This window comes from Anser cygnoides, chromosome 2 (assembly GCF_040182565.1).
Source record: "Anser cygnoides isolate HZ-2024a breed goose chromosome 2, Taihu_goose_T2T_genome, whole genome shotgun sequence".
In the NCBI taxonomy this organism is placed as follows: domain Eukaryota; kingdom Metazoa; phylum Chordata; class Aves; order Anseriformes; family Anatidae; genus Anser; species Anser cygnoides.
Genome location: NC_089874.1, coordinates 154,271,916 through 154,286,179, shown reverse-complemented (window position 1 = coordinate 154,286,179; position 14,264 = coordinate 154,271,916). Strand labels below are relative to the sequence as shown.

Below are 14,264 nucleotides of genomic sequence, written 5' to 3'. Positions count from 1 at the left end.
GGGATCTGAAGAAAAAATCAGGGTTTCAAATACATAGAAAAAGAGGAAATTTAACATTCTTGTAGACCCAGTCTGGCGTAAGCTCAGTATAAGCACAAGAGTTCAGATTCAGACCGACACTCTATACTTTGCTCATCGTCACTGCTCTCACAGCCACAACCTACCATCTCTTCTGCAATCCTGCCAACCTCGATGTTTTTTATTATATCTCACATTATTTCAATTTTTTTCTTAAAGACACAGCTCCTAGAAATATACTCTGCATAAGAATCTCGGTATTCTCTTGCAGAAAATTAAGTTTCCAGGCCTTGCTGTTGCAGGACAAGGCTTGGAAAACATGAATCTTAGTCAAACCTAAAAGCCTGAGAAACCAGAAGGAAACTCAGAAGGATAGAACCATCTTCTTTTTTTCTTTTTTTCTTTTTTTCTTTTTTTCTTTTTTTTTCTTTTTAACACCTCCTTGCCTTTAAGCTTGTCACAGAGTGTTTCTGGTACCTGACTCATGTTTTCTGAGTGCCTGAGGCTGGCAGTCCCGCTTCCCGAGATGGGAGGTTTGCCAGCAAGGAGCCTCACAGTTCTGAGCGAGAGGCAAAATGAACACAACAGCAACCCTGAGCTATGCAAAACTTCAGTACACAGGGACGGCTCCTTACATGCTTGGAAACCAAATGCTAGGCTAAGTCTGCTGACAGCTTCCCTCCAGGCTGCACTCCCCTTCGGTGTCCGATTGCATGAGCCAGGCAGGAAGGCTCTGTCAATATTTAGCAAATGCACCTGAGTCAGGAGCATGTAACCATTAAAGAGGGAGGCAGAGGCCTCTCCAGAATGTAAACCCAACCACTTTGCAGAGGTGCTTCCATCATCTGCAGACAAAGCTTTCTGATCACCATGAACCGAATCCAGACATATTAATATAGTGCCCCAGCTTAGATTGGATGAGTCCAGGCTGAATCCTCATGTCTCCTGGGGATGCTTCTTGGAAAAATGGGGACTGCAGAGATTTTTACTGCAGCCATGGAGTGATTCTGCAAATAAGAGTTGGCATTAAGGAGCAGTTACCTGAGCCTATGTCACAGGAGAATGTTGATAATCCACTACTCAACGTATGACTCTTATTTTTCAAAGTGGGTCATAAGAATTAGAAAATCCCCCACATTCATCCCTTCTGCCCACAGGACATCTTTCTGGTATACCAAAAAAAAAAAAAAAAATAGGAAGAACAGCTTCCTTCAGCTTCCTTCAGATACATATTTACGTACTAACAAACATATCGGGAAATTTGCCTACATGGCTTCATACAGATGTGCCTTTAAAAAAGCCCTTTTTATTGGATGTTTCAAGCCACAAATTGTGTAATTGTGTTGAGCAGAAGAGAAGGAGTATCCCTCACAGCAAGAAGCAGGGACTTGGTCGCAGAGGTCACTAGGATAGCGAGAACGTGTCTTCTGCAGCTCTCCTCAAAAAAAATCTCCTTTTGCACACACTCCTCTCAGACTTGCTGAGTCAGATGAATTCAGCAACAGCTCCTTCTGCACAGGCCAGGCTCTGGGCAGCAGATGCAGGGGCTGACCAAACTATTCCCTCTGGTTCCACCCCAAATATTTGTGGTTCCAAATACTGGAAATGAGAACCAACCATTTCTCCATGTCCAAGCATTAAGGAGGAGAAGGTAGCTGGAAGGTAGGAGTTAAAAGGAGAGGAAAAGAGGTTGCAGAAGGCACAGGGGTGTTTGGGAGGAGGAGGGTTGTGTGATCAGAAGCAGAGGATCTGGCAATACATAGATGCAAGCAAACAAATGCCAAGAGGTTGAACAGAAGGAAGAAAACTTTCTGAAGCCTGAAATTTGGAAATACCAGAATTAAAGTTACCAGGGCAACCATAATTGGCCCCATGTTATATAAGCTTTAAGATATGGTCTTTAATTAGATGACCACATGCTATTTATTTCCTCGGACCTAAAGATCATTTTCAGTGCAGGGCCTGGGTGCGGCGCTGGGCACAAAGGCTGCTGTCCCCAGCAATCCTGGTGCCAATGGCCGGGACGATAGGGCAGGGTTTCGTGAGCAGATGCTCCCATGGCTGAGGAATGTGAAGCTCCAGATCCAGCAAGACAGGACTTTTTGCTTACTCTTTGACAGCTCGTGGGGAAATCACTGATTTTTTTATTTTTTTGTGGCTGGTTGCTAATTGATGCCCTCTGTTGGGGATATGGCTTAATACTCCAGGGTCCAGAGGCGAACATATGGTCTTGAAGTCAGTGGGATCCCCTGAGGTGTGAGGCTGACCCACCTCAAGTCCCCTCCTCCACGTAAGAGCAGGCCTTGGACAATTATGGCCTTGTAGTAAACCCTCATAAAAGCTCCAGGGAAAAGTAGCATTACAAGTCACCCTAGGGCCGGGTGGCATGCCTTCAGAGTGGGGTCACAGGATGAAATATCTGCCGGGGCCTTGGCAGCAGACCAGCACAGGACCATAATCTACACCCATAGAGGTGTTAGGGAAGAGGTTTTGCAGTCACCTTTACCATGGGCATTACCTCTCCGTTTGTGATCATCACCTGCAGCTGCCACGTTCCTTTAGCATTGCTGGGTTGGCTACAACATTAGCATAAGAGATGCAGCAGCGGTGGGCCCAGGGATGTGTCACGGTGCTCACCTTGCTGCTGCTGGCTGGCTGGAAAGTACCAACAGACACCAAGGAACCTGATGGAGGCCATCACCCCGAGCCCCTGCAGCTCCTCTCCTAGTACTTCGTTTCCCTTTTGTTTAGATGGGTAATTTACAAATTGGAACTCATCCTCACTGCCTTTTCACAGCATGAGATGTGATTTCAGTCTGGGTTTTCAAGCCCTCCTATAATCCAAGGAACAGCATTTGAAGTGCTGCCAGTTGTTTACGATGCCTCCACCATTACAATGGTCCCAACATTGTCATTTCCATTTCTCTGTTCAGCTCCGACACTACAGAAGCACACACAGGCATTTGTGACGGCAGTTTTCACTGACCCAAAGAGGACTGTGTTATTTTGGATCTTCCTTTCAAACACAAAGAAAAATGAAGGAGAAATGGGAAGAAAGAAAGCGTCTCACGCAGCAAAATCATTTTTGAGCCGAAATGACTCAGCCATTTTCCACTTAAACACAAACATATACACAAAAATATCCCCGTCACATTATGCAGAAATCACCCTTATTTCAGCTGGAAAAATAAAAAGCCACTGAAGCATTATGAAAGCAGCCATGGCCGGCCAGCTTCTGTGCTGAAGCCACAGCACTGCCCTCCTCCTCCACCCCGTACTTTTGTGGATTAAATCTGACCAAAAGAAAAGGGTTTGAAAATCAGGAGAGGGGGGGGGGATCATTCCTGGACTGAAACCAGAATTCTGCTGCCAGCTTTCAGCCAGAAGCAATTTCTTACAGCTGAGTTATAAAACTGGGAAGAAAAAGAGAGGCTGGGAGAGGGAGAGGGGAGGGAGACAGAGGGGCTTGCAATGGCCCCACACACACACAGGCATGACCTTTGCTTCATCAGTGCTAGTGGGTGATGCTGGGGTTCTCTAGGGGCAGAAAGGTCTTGAATTAAACCAAAAGGATGAGAGGCCTTCCGACAGCAACAAGAAAATATCTTGAGATCTTTTTAATTATTATTATTATTATTATTATTATTTCATTTTCAGGACATTCTTGGTCATTTATCTGGCATGTGTAAAATAGCTGTTAGTTGAACCACTGAGTCATATAATTGGATCTTGTCGTTTTACTGGTGACATTGTCTTAGAAATGTGTTTTTGGCCGGTGTTTTACCTTTTGTAATTATTGAAGACCCTCCCCCCATAATTGTGCACACCCAAGGAGAGTACGTATCAATTATAGCTCATCTGTGTAAGAATTGCTTCTTAAAAATCCTGTTCTATGCTTACTGAGGATCTCTATTAAATGCTAAATAGCTGGACATGTCCAATTTCAGACCAGTGGTTCAAACAACAGCCATTATGCGCACACACATATTTTTGTGACAATTTAAACATGACACTGTGCTTGTAGTTCAGGACTACTCTGATGCCCCAAGTGTATGTATAAATGCTGAAGAGGAAAAACGTGCCATAGAGAGAGGAGAGTTGTGAAGTGACTTGACTACTGTCACGTGTAGGCTTTTGGCAGAAGGAGGATCTGTGTCTTGTCTCAGAGTCTAGAGTTGTACACCCTTTATCAGTGCTCTGACTTCAGGACTGTGTTTCTCACCCATGTTAATTAAAGGATGCACTGTTCATTTGGAAACAAAATAAAAAGTGTACAAAGAAGAAAAAATCACAGACAGTTTGCTGCAGTGTTGTCACAATGGTTTTCATTTCCAGCCAAATAAAAAAAAAAAAAAAATTAAATGTTAAACATTAATTTGTTACTTTTATTTTGCCCCTGTTTTTTTGCTGGCATGTTTGTGAATTTTGGTGTAGGAGGATTTTAGATGGGTGGGAATAGGGCTAACAACACTTGTGCAAATGCCTTCTGACGTTCTGTACCAGTCAGCTTTTTGCAAGGGTTTTGCTCTGGTGTAAACTGCTTCTCATGTGGCTGACCCATGCTGCCCATACTGATATGCCCTCGCTGTGACCTGCAGAAAACACTGCAGTGCAGGAAAATAGCATTTTGTCTTCCATCTATTTGCATCTTTGGTCTTGTGGCTCATACCACCAAACATGACAGCACCTGTGATTTAGGTAGTTGTTTACTCGAGACCGGCTACCATAGGTCATTGAGCAGACATTGACAGCATCACTGTATGTTTTCTCTGGGCTTGAACTACAGACAAGGAGAGAAAGGCCATTTAGCAGCAAACAAAGCCCCCTGCTCTGCAGTTCAGGCCTGGGAAGAGATTTGTCTGCAGGACATTTCCAGCTGCCTGAGGACTCATGGGTCTTGTCTGGACACCTCTGTAGCTGAGAGCTGGAGACAGCAAGAGGCAGGATTTGATTCAGTTGAGAGTGGAGATTCCTACAGTCGTTGCTGATCTTTAAATGTTTATTTATTGTATTGTGTTAGTATGGGGCAGGGCTTCATACTTTGCATATTATAAACAGCTGCATCTGGGCTTGAGGCACCATGAGCACCAATATTGAAGATAAATGTTCTTTAGGGCCGATGAACAATTCATTCCTTTTCTGCTTTCACAATGCTGTGAAAGGCTTAATGTGTCCTTCAGTCAGTTTGCAGAACTGGTTGCAAAACAGAGCTGGATTTTAAGGAAGCAGTGACTATGGCATCTCCTCCAGAGACAGATCAGTTCAGCTGATGCTCAGGACCTGTGCTATTCATCTGCTGGTGGCTGTTCATATGCATGGCCAAGTGGGAGTCACTTATTTAGGGCCTGAATAAGAAATGTGAAGGAGACACTCATCTTGCTGTAACTGGGATTCCAAGTCATAAAAATATATCTCCCTCCTCCAGACTCAGCATTTTTTTGTAGAAGACCCTTCAGTGCACTCTGCTGCACAGGAGCCTTTTGTGTAAATAATTTCTTTTATATTCTCTAAAAATAGTTCCCAGTTTTGTATCAAGTACCCCCTGCTCTTTGTCAGAATTAGGAATGGGGCCAAACCATATCCACTTACCAAAGCCACCTTCAGTGCTGGAAAGTCTGAAAAAAAAAATAAAATCCAAAGTTATCCTTCGGTTTCATTTTACAGCAAAGTTTTGCCAAACCACATTTACATGCTACCCAATTCGAAAAAGAAAGATTAAAAATTCTTTAAGATGTTTCAGAGCTGAAGTCCATTTTTATATATCATTTCAGCCAGATGTTCAAAAACCAGATAAGCATCTAGCTCCCACTAACATGAATTGAGGGCAGTTGGGTTCTGGATGTCTTAGATATTTGAATGCTCTGGACTTCAAAGGTGTTGGATCTTACATCTTATTCAAATTCAAAGAATTGGACTTGCAAATGACTTCTCCTTCTGACTGAAACTATTTAACTAGCTTTATCCTGTTGTCAGCAAGAATTGGTCTTTGAGCTAAAATTATGTCCCTTGCACCTTCCCCATTAGAAAACTGAAAATAAATCCCCTCTGATTTTGATATCCTGTAGTGAAGATGTTCAGCCTTTTATGTGGTTTCATTTTCTGTAATATACATCTGGTGTAAACTGGCCTCAGTTCTGGATAGAGCTTCAAGGTTTGGCCTCTTAGTGCGTCCTAAGAACTTGTACTACCACTATTTGCCACTCAAATTCCCTGTATTTGCTTCTCTTTTGATGTGTGGTGCCACTTTCACATGTGAAATGTCCTCTGCAGGATGTTGGTTTGACTTTGCATCTCCATCAGCTCTTCAGAAAGTCAGCAATTACATCCTAAACCAAAACCAAAATGTAGTTCAAAGTACAATGCAATGCAAAACGCTAACGGAAATGCTTCTGTCTGCTCCTAGATTCTTCAGTCAAAAATCATTTTTAGATATCTGGCCACTTCCCAGCCTTTTCTAAATGGAAAACTCAGTCAGCTCTAACTCCACTCCTTTTAGATGTTTGTCGCAGAGTTGAAATTGACTGGAAAGATGCAGGACAGGAGGCTGTCTGCCAGGAGGCAGGGTTTTCATCCCACTCCTACGCATAAAGCTATAAATCATATTCTGCCATCAGATCATTATTTTTCTTCTGTTTCTTATAAACACAGCAGCAGCATCAAATGAAATATGAGCTTTCCAAGGCTGTTGGATTTCCTTGTACGTACTGTAGAAGGCAACATTTGCAGACATATGGCATGCAGGCTACACTTTGAGAAGCATTTTGAAAACTGAACTTGGACATTTTTCAGTCCAATAATGTGTAGGTGGTCTGGGTTACTAACCCTAAATCACTTCAGTGGTAACTATTTTTCCTGGTCCTACACATCAGTCTACATGACATTAGGTTTGAGGGATGTGTGGGTCTTTCTTTATTATTGCTGTTCACTCGGTCACAGCACCCAGCAGAATGCAGGTGAAGGACACCCCATGCACCATGCTCTGGTCGAAAGGCCTTGGGTTGGCTTCGATCAGGTTGGATCTGATCCGAGTTCCCCCACTAACCTGTCTTTCTTCCTGCCTGTTTCCTCTCCCTTTGCTGCTGAGGCATCACTAGGATAACAACAGAGAATTTGTCAGGAATTCAGTTGCTGTGGGAGAAGCTGACCATGGAAGAACCTGAAATACTTTATTAGTCTTGTCTTTTCGGTTTTCATTTACCTTGCTATGTATACATATGGATATATGTGGATATATATATTTAAAAATTTATGTATATAAAAACATACACATTAATAAATACAGACCATATATTTTTTAATTAACTATTTTCACATGGTTTACTTTTAAGTTACCCTCTTCTGTTTGGGAATTGGGGTTCACAAGCCTTTTTGGAAAGGGTGCAGTTCAGGGAAGGCCATAGAAAAGAGGAAAGGAAGAACAGCAATGACATTTTGGCAGAGGGAGCTGTATGGGCACAAGCCTAGAGACTACAAAGGGCGATGAAGAGAGCAGATCGTTGTGGCAGGCAAGCAAGTGTGAAAAGCTCTGCGAAAGACAATGAGGCAGGAGCTGGCCCCATGGGACCTTGAGTGCGATGGTGTCAACATCATCCTGACAGCAGTGACATCCAAAATCCTCCTATGAACCCTGCTAGGCTTTGCCTCTCACACGCTCTGCCACTGGATGCCCCAAGCCTGAAGTGAGCAGCACAAGGGCTGGACCCAGACACAGAGGCCCCAGCTTGCAGGAGTGGGCACAGAGCACCCCAAACCCCACCTGGATCAGCAGGCCACATGTGCCCAGGACTATTTCTCAGCAGACTTTGGGGAGCAACCCGTGTCTTCCCTGCAGAGTAAGGTGACCATGTTCCAGCTGCCCATGGGGAATGACTCCTGTCTCATACTGTCTCCCCAGACAAGCCCAGAGGTTTACCAGAGATCCAGTTTGAACGAAGCCATCAGGATGCCAGGGGCTGACCTGACAGTTTAACAGCACAAATGATCCAGTCCCAGTTCCCAGATACATTCCCTAACACCATCTAATTTACTGCTGTGAATACAGCAGCCCTTCACCTTGCTCTAGACACGAGACGCTCAGACACACAGCTGTGAGGAGTTCACCTGCAGCCTGCGCCCGTGTCTATAATTTTCTGCCTTAGCATATGGCAGATGTGGTCCATCAACTGTGAGATTGGTCTGAGGCCATCTTTTGTGCTGAGCATGCAGCCAGTTTAATCACACTGTGCATCCTTTAACATGATTGCACTCATATTTATTGCTGCACTGACACAGGCAGTTTAGCTACATTGCTGATGGATGCCTTAGAAAACCTCATACATTAGCTTGGTTAGAAAACCTGATTTCCTGTCTCTAAGTGAACGGAGAGGTCCTTCAGAGGCTGAATCAAATGCCTTATAATCCAGCTCTTGCATACCATTAAGGAAATTGTCTTGAGACCAGACCCTGCAGATTGATAGCCTCAGTTTCATTTGCCAGTAGCGCAGGTGCAGATGCTATTAACAAAATGCATCAGAGCGTTTTCACAAAAGCTACCAATTTGCTCCAAGGCTAGCCTGCAGCAAGGAGTTCCTTGAGTTAATTATTCACTGTATCAGTGAAGACACAATCTCAAAATTAGAATTAATAAAACACTAGAAGGTTAACCCCGAAGGGAATACCTTGGAGAAAGATCCTACATTGACAAGGAGATTGAGTAGATGACCTAGCAAGAAAAAGTTATTTCCTTTTCTATTTTTTGTATTAAGACTTTACCATATGTGCTCAAGTCCCAAGCACTTTACACACTTCAGAGAACTTGTCCAAACTTAAGTGCCTCTTGAATCATTTTTTTTTCTTTGGATATAATAATCCTCACTGCTGTCTCTTTGGCCTTATTACTGCTGACAAGCCCGATATGCACATTCACACTATTCAGTTCAATTAACACTTACTGTTTGTGTTCAAGTGTTCACAGTGAAAAACCTTTATTGAACACTTCGGATAAAGCATGAAATCTTAGTAGTTATTTGCATCTCTTCGTTCTCAGCCCACCTCAGCTTTTATTAGTGCCTGCAGAATTAAAAGTGTTTAACACTAACAAAGTAAGGAACACAGGCAGAACTGAATGATCAGATAGGTCTTCTCCAACACCGAACTCTGAGATGTTAAAGGGTGTTTAAAATTCATCCAGAGCTGCAACCTTATTTTCTTGTGCTCACTCAATACTTGATCTTGAATGGGAAACATTCATTATTTGTCCACATCTGTCATTCATAAATCTGTTTATTATGAAAGGGATTAGGTACTTCTCCCATACAAATCCCATTATTCTTTTGGACTTACAGTCTCAGCAACCTTCTGCTTTGAAAATGCCACTCTGTCCTTTAGTACCATCGAGCAGTTGATACCATTTACATAAAGACAGGACAAATTCCAGGTTCCAATGACCCCCAAAACATCTGCACTCAGCCTCCCTGACGCACAACTTTCCAGCCACTTGCACTGAGTAAAGCAGTAGTAAGAAGAAACACAGCACTGGAGAAAGAGCTGAAGGTCCTTCCTAACTCTTACACATGTGGTAGGGGAAAGTCAGACCTTGAGAGCAGGGGTGCAGAGGAACAACAGCTCTGGCATGTTGGCACAACTGGTGTCACCCTCAACACATACAGGGACAAGTGGCAGGAGAACAAGGTCCAAGGACTGCACAGGAATTAAATACTGGTAGGAGTGATGTCTCTAGCAGGACTGAAGAGATGACGACAGAGAAACAGAACCGAGGGATCAAAACTGCAGCAGATGTAGCAGTTGTCCTTAGAAACTGAGCTGACAGACAGTTCTTACAGACAGTGAAGGCACTTGGACAACCCATGCCAGCTTTTTTCACCTGATAGCAGATTTATAGTATATGCATTTTCAAATTGAGATCTTTTCTTTGATGGATAAGCATCGGAGCAAATACCTTTTTGAGGTATAAATTGTCTGTACAAATGTCCCCAACCAGCAGCATAAACCTGAGATTTTTATTTTATTGTCACATTACTCCCTGAGTGAACAGGATGGCAGCACGTTGAGTAACAGGGCGAGTAGACATGGCTTTCTACTTCTTTACACTCTTAATTGCTTAGTAGGAGCACAGGGAAATGTGACTATCCCAACAAGAGGCTTATTCTACTTTTGTCCCTCACCCAAGGAGACTGCAGAAAACTATTAGTACGTAGTCTGGGTTCAGCTACATCTAGACACACCCAAAAGCAGGTATGGTTGTGCAACTCCCTGCATTTCCGAGCGTGCTGGTGGCTGTGTGACTGCACTGGGCATTGTGTTCTGCTTCCTGAGCAGCCAGCTCCACGCAGCCAACACAGCTTTTCCCCAGCAAGGAAGCAGATGGCTCCTGGGACCAAGTCATCCCTGGCAGAAGTCATTGGGTTTCACTCAGGTAGGACTGCAGCTACACTCATCCCAGGGGTCCGGACCTTGACTGCTCATCTGCATTGCCATATGCTCTGCTATAATTGTAAGCTGTAAATTAAAAGGCACAAAAAAAGTGCAGCTTAAAGAATCCTTCTCTGTGTGGTGTTTCATTTAAGGGTTAGGTGAATCAGCCTCCCTAAAGAAGGCAATCTCTTACCATATGCCCATCCAGCCCCACAGCTCCCCCGCAGAGCTGCTGCAGGGCAGGAGGGAGGTGAGTACTGTAAGCTATGTGCCAGCTCTGTCTCTCTGCTGTTAGTGCCTGGCTGTAACAAAGAATATTTAGAGAAACAGATCTATCTTTAAATGAAGCCCCACTGGGTAAATACCTGAAACTCAATGAGGACTATCTGGAGCTCTCAAAGGAGTCTTGGACCTTGTTAACACCACTGGCAAAATTCCCACTGTGATCACTGAGCCCAGAGGATCACCATCAGACTCGTCTCTTTCAATGCACGAATTCAGAGCTGTGAATGTTTTAAATAGAATAACCTCGTCTCTTCTTAATGTTTCCATCTCTGAGGCAGCACTGAGTTACCTGAAGTTCTCCTTTTATGCAGAGGAGAAGCAATTAGCACAATGAGTACCACACAGTCAGGCATCAAGCTGTGACAACCACGGTAATGGGGCACCAGAAGACAAATAGGCAAGCACTGTATGTGCTCCTTGAGACAGGGACATAGCAAAAAACCGACCTGACTACCAATGCATAACAGCAGAAAGTACAGAGAAAAGGTTAAAAATAGCAGTCAGCAGTTAAATTGTAGCACCTTTGGGGGAAGAAAATCTTAACCTGTGTATCTGACATGAAAGCAGCTCTAGACTAGTGATACTGAAAGTTTCACAGGCAGAAGCTGTATCCTTTATCAAAACAGTTAGGATAATGAGTAAAAACGGAACATATTAGCAGGTACACAGCCTCCCTTCAGGTCTGTGAACTTCTATAGTTGTTTTTTATGAATGCTACAGACTTGCCTCAGACTTTTCATATTCCTGCTGGTTCCTACCCAGCCCTTTTCTAGCTGACAGAAGGTGTGTTCTGACTTAGACCTATGCCAAGCTTCAAATCACTCTCTGAAATCAACCTCTGCAATTTCACCACTTTTATAGCTATACAAAGTGAGGTCTCAATGGGAAACTAGTCAGATATTCTCTCCATGAGTCAAAAGGAAGGGCAGAATGCTGCTTCCCTCTCCCTTAAGTGGTGGTCTGCACAGCTAGCAGAAATAAAACACTATTTATGTCACTGGCAGTGGTATGTTTTATTCCAAATCCTTTCAGAAAATAAATAAATAAATAAATAAATAAATAGAAATCTCTAGAGTAATGAAGGGCCAATAACTACAATAATTTATTTGGAGGAGAGAGATGCTTTAAAATTGCAAGAAAGTACTGGGCATCTTGCTCTTATGGGAACCATTCATCTTGCATCTGCTCTGTCAGCCTTCTCTTGAGCTCCAGATATACAGAAGCACACTTGTGTGCATGGAGGATACATATCCACTTGAGTCCAATAGGCCAAGAATTAAGAGAAATGTTTTTTTTTTCTTCCCTTTTATTTTGTTTTTCAGATTTTAATACAGGCCTACTTACCCTATGGGTCTGTTTTAAAAACTCAGGCTGATAAAGGGACAGAATCTCTTTCTGCAACTAGCACAATAATTCCTATCATCTCAAAATTTATCCTAGGCACATCTTAAAGTTTTCAGACAGAGAAGAAATGTCTTTATATTAAAGGACATAGGTTTGTTACAGCTAAGAAATAAACTTTTGGTTTTTTCATCAGATTTTACTTAGTTGGCTGGAAGAGACTCATTAAATTATTTCAGATAACAGTCTATCAAAAAAACACAGAAGGTATTAAATCAATAAATGGACAACCCTGCTTCTTTTCTGATTTGCTTAAATTTTGGACCATTTTAACTTCAGTTAACCATATTTTAATTAATATAAATAAACAGTATTCTATTGCAACCAATAACTTCAGAGTAATTTCACCAATTGAGGTTTTGGTCAATTATCTCAGTAGAACTATTGGTATTTACCTCAAAGCAAATAAAACAACATTCAAGTTCCGTATTTTGTACAATTTCCTGAATTTAAACATACATATATAGAGATATGAAGAAAACTATTGAAGAGGTGGGAATGGATGAATACAGAATATCCACAGGATTTCCTAAGTAGGAAGATAAATAAGTTTTATTATGCACAATAATTAGCACTAAAAACACCCTCAGCTCTTCCATGGTGCTGCTCACACAGCAGCTTGGTTATAGCTATCTTTCTGGGTTCACTTGTTCCTATACCCCAGACAGTTTAGATCTTAGTTTGCTGCATAAAGATGAAAAAATTAATTTAGCTTAAATGTGTCAACAGAGAGCATTTCCATCAGTGAAGTGCAGTTGCCTCCTCTTAGCCTCTACAAGATTTCCAGTAGAGACATGCCCATTTACCCACCTTCCCACTCGCTCTGTAAAGCTCTGTAGGATAGAGATAATTTTCTCGTACCTCTGTATGTCTTTGATTCTGAAAGGGAGAGGCATGGATTAAGGAAACACCCCAGCTGAGCAGCTGTTATTTGTGGATCTATCCCTCGGGCTAATCATGTAGCTGAAGACCTAATAAAGCAATGAAACTGGAGCCTCAGTGCTGGCAGGGCAATTTTTGGCATGAATTGGAACTCATCCTAAGCAGAAAAGAAAAAAAAAAAAAAGTAGAATGCTAAAAAACTAAGGGGGTTACAATATAAGCTGTTAGACATTTTTCATAATAAACCAGATTCTGGACCTCTTACCCTGACTTTGATCAGACAATAGAGGCAGGACACCTCCTGACAGCCTGAAATTTCAGGTGCTCCGGTGTATGGCCAGGAGAGAGATCTTTCTGCTAAGGGGTTTGAAGTAAATCCAACAACTCATTGTTAAACAGCAGCAATACCCTGAAAAGCAAGAGTTCAGAAAGAGTCCTTATATGAAAAGTCTGCTCCCCGTGTTCACAAACCTGACAACTTTCATGTGGAATTTCTGTATGTACTGGTAAAAAGGGGAAAAAAAGACTTTTCCTTCATAGATGGATTATATTTGATCTTATATCATCAAGAGACAATCAGAAGGCAATTCCAAAATTGCTCATATCATATTTTCAACCATTGCTTTTTGATCTTTACATTAGACAGCAGCAAATTTATCTTACCTTCCCCTCATATTTCTCTAATAATCCTAAGTCAGGGGGCATGCAAATTACTGACTTCTCAATTTTGGGAATGAAATCTGGTGTAGCTCAATGAACTAATAAGAAGAATTAACAGATTTTCCTGGTTAAATGAAAAAGAAAAGAGAAAAGAAAAAAAGCACAACAATGAATTTCTATTTTGTCTTCATTTAAAGAAAAAAAAAGAATGAATTCAATTAATATTTTAAAAAATGCCACTGCCAGGTGCTACTACCTCTTTACTCAGTGGATTCAGAGTCCAGACTGGAGGTAGAAGCCAGGGGTTCAATTCCTATTTTTTACACTGAGATCTGAACCTAGAGAAAGAAGTTACAGCTATTGCACAGGGGAATATTCTGCTGAGAAATACTTTCTTTCATTTTGTTGTTTTTTGTGTTTTTGTTTTTTTCCCTGTTAATGTTGTTCCACTGTATATAAAATATTGAAATATTCATTAAGCCAGAGAGAATGGCTCTATATCATGACGTTTAGGCTCTGCAGTGGAGAGGAAAGGCATTGCTCTCATGAATATTTCAATATTGTAAACAAAGTAGAACACATTCTATTGGAGGTATTGAAAAAAC

The 14,264-nt window shown here is 42.1% G+C and overlaps 1 long non-coding RNA gene across 2 annotated transcripts in view; it reads right to left on the bottom strand.

Annotated features, from left to right (window-relative positions):
* LOC136789800 (uncharacterized) overlaps positions 1 to 13,259 on the bottom strand; it is a 33,046-nt gene extending 19,787 nt beyond the window's left edge. Inside the window, exons 1-2 of one of the 2 annotated variants that reach the window (XR_010828815.1) lie at positions 12,979 to 13,259; positions 5,608 to 5,633 (exon numbers count right to left, since the gene is read on the bottom strand). This is a non-coding gene — a long non-coding RNA (uncharacterized lncRNA). The remainder of the gene's footprint in view (positions 1 to 5,607; positions 5,634 to 12,978) is intronic. The other variant, XR_010828814.1, reaches the window with a different exon arrangement.
* Positions 13,260 to 14,264: the final 1,005 nt, after the last annotated feature.